Source organism: Coffea arabica, chromosome 10c (assembly GCF_036785885.1).
Source record: "Coffea arabica cultivar ET-39 chromosome 10c, Coffea Arabica ET-39 HiFi, whole genome shotgun sequence".
Classification (NCBI taxonomy): domain Eukaryota; kingdom Viridiplantae; phylum Streptophyta; class Magnoliopsida; order Gentianales; family Rubiaceae; genus Coffea; species Coffea arabica.
Window position 1 is genome coordinate 21,342,536 of NC_092329.1, and position 4,236 is coordinate 21,346,771.

Sequence of the window (4,236 nt, forward strand, 5' to 3'; positions counted from 1 at the left end):
TAATACTCGACTCATGTGAGGACTCGTAAAAACTATTATTTTATTTAAACCTAATTTATGGCTTAATAAATGATTTAATTGGATTTTTGCCACGAGGAATATTTTCTAGTCTTATTAGACCTAAATACATGGTAATATAACTTCGTTATATTTTTAAAAGGATTCGTTTCGAAAATTAATTTCCTAGAGCGCGTTTAGTAAAAATAGTGAATAGTACTTGGAGTTTTTATCCGCGTAGTAGCACAATAAGCTTGGAATATTGGAGACTTGTACTATGGTCCTAAAATAGGTAATCTTATGAATAAATATTCAAGTGATAGTTAGTAGTGCAATCGTTATAAGAATTTTTCGAAAGTTTCGCGTTATAGCGTTAAATTTGACGATACGCGTTTTCACACGCGCGGCTTCATTTGAGGGACTTTAGACCCTTATTCCTGGACAATTAAGAGTGAATAATATTTACATGAATATATATGCCTTGGAGGTTTAGTGCACTAGTGAACCAAACGCGCGAAAAATCGAGCCGTAATCGTACCAAACGGCCCCTAATGAGAGTTGACTTTTGGGTGATTTTGCACCACACATTGCACCTTCTCTTGGAAGCTAACTTGGATCAAACACACTCTCTCTTCTCTCTCCTCATGGCCGGCCAAGACACCCTCTCTCTCTAACTCCTTGTTCAAAAAAAATTCTGCACACTAATCTTCCCCAAAACCACCCCAAATCACCTCCAAATCACACCAAACTTGGAGACCACTTAGCAAACCTCTTGGAGATTATATCTAGCTAAGGAGGAGGGGAGCTTTCACGGTTTCTTGGAGCTTCAAGAGGGCCGGAAATTCTGACCTTGCAAACCAAAGGAGTAGGTAATGATCAACCCTTGGATTCTTATCTTTTGGAGATTATATGGCAAGATTAAGCTCATGCATGCACTTAGTTACTTGATTATGGTGTAAAAATGTGATTGTGGGCTCTTGGAATTCCCACACTTGGGTTGTTGTTGCTGATGTGATAAGTAATGGTGATTATATTGTTGGTTTAGTGATTATAATGATGCATTAGTGGTGGGTAATTAGTAGGAACTTCATTGGGTGTAAGAAGCTAAAATTTCCGATTTTGCCCCTGCCATGTTCGGCCATTTCCAGGCCAATTTTTAATGGTTTAATTGCTTGAATTGGATGTTTGTAGGATGTATTAGATGTGTGAAAAATTTCATTGAAAAATAATGAGGTTTGAATGGGCAAATGAATTTTTGTTCGAAACCAGCAAATCTGGAAAACTGATTCGCGTATGCTCTGACCAGCAGTAGTATTTTGGCTATAACTCTGTCCTCGGATGTCGAAATCATGTGCCGTCGGTGGCGTTTGAAACTAGACATTCCTAGATTTAATTTGGTATATAATGCACATTCTGATTCTTTGTGAGCGAGCCGAACCAAATGTTTTAAGTTCGCTGTCCTGTTACTCTGTTCATCTGGAATGAAGTGTTCAGGCAGCAACTTGATGCCCGAATTTGAATCAGATGGGTGCCGAATTTGGAAACGATTTCTTCTGTGATATTTTAACTCTATGAATGTATTTTCCAACGGCGTAAGCCATGCTCGATTTCGATCTATATTGACTGAGTTGTGACTGAAACAAGTGGACTGCTCTGTTTTGGAAAACCCTAATCTTTGGACTGGTTTGGAACAAAATCTTGGAGTGAACTTGTTAGTTGATGTTTTTGATATTAAACACTTACCAAAGGTATCATGGATGTATCTTAGACCCTTATTTCACAAATGAACCATGGTTGGATAACTTTCTTGGTTAAACGATTGGAAATTTGGAAAATGAAAGTCAAAGGCAGATTGCCTTAGGATTTTTCTTGAACTTTGGTTGGCTAATTAACGACCTTGCCGAAGGTATTTTTCCCCAAAATTCGATAGAGAGATACCTTCCACATAGTATTGAAATACTGCCAATTTTGGTGCCGATTCAAGTTCGTTTCGATACCCAATTGAATTACTAAAGTTAGAGGTTCAAATCTGGAAAATTCTCATCCAGTCTTGAATTTGCTCAACTTCGGGCTACCGTATCTCGGTGCTCGAAACTCCGATTCTTGATCCGCTTGTTTTGTTATAAACTTCACTTGCAACACTAATTGAGCTGCAAAACTCAGAGGCCGGTTTGCAACATGCGAATCGTGCCGAATTTTCAAAGTTGGCCAAAATCCAACCTCATTCTGCCTTGTGAACCAACCCTGCACCTTCAAGCTCATTTTTAGCACTTTCCACTTCGATTCATGGAAAAGTGTCTTCTAGGAACTTATAGTACTTTCTAAGAGATTTCCAACGGTATAAAGTTTTCCAATTTTTGACTTGTACCGAGTGAGTTACGATTTTTCAAAGATTCATGATAAAGCTGAAAATTTTCCAATTTCAAAGAAATAGAGTTTTCAAGAACTCTTTACACTTTTGATATTATCTAAACGTTTTGCCCACGATTTTCATGATAAAAACTCAACTAATATTATACTTCATAAAACGCAAGTTGAACCTCGATTTACGAGTAATTGAGGTTCATTTTTGTGAAATATTCCTTAGATCGTACTAATGTACAATCTTACTTGATAATTGAGATACTTGAGTAATTATCCACCATTAACTGCCAGGCACACAAGGAGACCTTCAAGAGGATTTCACCATGGACACTTGAACTCCAGCGAATAATCTTTATTAAATTGCTCGGTGAGTGTCAAGTGTGTGAATCTTTGATACTTGCTTAATTGTGGTAATTATTAGAGATTTTAAAAATAAGGGCGGGTGTGTACTTTATCGCATCCGTTCTGATTTCCAATGAATGAATGAAATGTATTGAATGAATGAATGAAATGTATTGAATGAATGAATGAAATGCAATGCTATGTAATGGTTACATATGTCGTTGGAGTGAACCTCCTCGACTTCCAAATGAATGGGGGACGCCCAAACTCATAGGCCGACCTTGAACTCGAGCCGGCAATGGGCTTGGTCGGGAACTTGGGCGAGCCATGAGATTATAAGCTCGACCTAATAAGAGGTCCTGCTTGGCATACTCGTAAAGTATCGCCTTATAATAGACTTGTGGGCCCTTGGGGTGTACGGTGGACGGAGGGAAGTAAGTGGTGATCTACGGAAATGGAAATACCGACCCGGTTGACAGGAGGGTCAATGCGGGAAAGTATACGAATGACATCGGCAGAGCGAGTGGAACTTAGCTCCTGAGAGCTACTATATCCTTGAATTGTTTCTGATTATTTTTCCTGCTCAAATGGTACTTTATTGAAATATCACGGTTTTATTTGATAAAGTTGAGATTGCTATTTGAACAATGTGCTTGCATGTGTGTCCTTGGCCTCACGAGCGTTTTGCTCACCCTGTAGACTTGTTTTCCTTAACAGGACTGGAAATGGAGTTAACGCGGAGAAATCTCCTTTTGGATATATTTTGTTTTAGGGTTTCAGGTGTATTTTGGCTTGACCCCTTTATGATTGTACTTTGGAAGTTTAATGTATCATTCGGATATCTGTGATGTATATTTTGAAATTTAAGTTGTATTATGAACGCACGACGTGCGGGTGGCAAGCGGATAGGTACCTTGTGATGTGACCATGAAAACTGTCACAGTTGGCATCAGAGCCATATGCTGACAGGTTGGGTAATGGATGGATATTGTTAAGCATGAACGTTTCCGCACTATATGTATTCGTATTAATTTGATTTTGGTATCTAGTATCGCTTTAAGGTTGAACGTTATTGCTTGAGTCCTAGCGAGAGCTAGGCAGGCGTTCCGCGGATACCCCTTTGGTGCGCCTTAGGGAGAAGTGGGGGCGTCACAGAACCCTCACTTTAAAATATAATTTCCCTAAACTACATGCCTTGTCCTAAGATTTAAACCACTCATTAGATGCCCTAGTATTGCATTTTACATGTGTTACAACAATTTTCTTGTTTTGACCCTCACTTTAAAACACAATTTTCTTATCTACACGCCTTATTCTAAGACTTAGACCACTTATAAGATGCCCTTGCATCATATTCCTTATGTGTTATAACATTTCCCATGCATTACATTTCATTTCCTTTTATTTGAATTAAAGCAATTTCTTGAGTTGGTTTTATATAATTCACCACTTGTATTTTACCAAGTGTTCTTTTATAAGTGGTAGGGACTTTACATGAAGGATTAGAGGTGTTAAATATGTACTGGTATATTT

The 4,236-nt window shown here is 38.3% G+C and overlaps 1 long non-coding RNA gene across 1 annotated transcript; it reads left to right on the forward strand.

The window, feature by feature from the left end:
• Positions 1–836: 836 nt before the first annotated feature.
• On the forward strand, positions 837–3,747 carry LOC140016249 (uncharacterized). Its single transcript, XR_011822600.1, has 3 exons — positions 837–866; positions 2,653–2,728; positions 3,421–3,747. It is a non-coding gene; the product is annotated as an uncharacterized lncRNA (long non-coding RNA).
• The last annotated feature ends 489 nt before the right edge of the window (positions 3,748–4,236 follow it).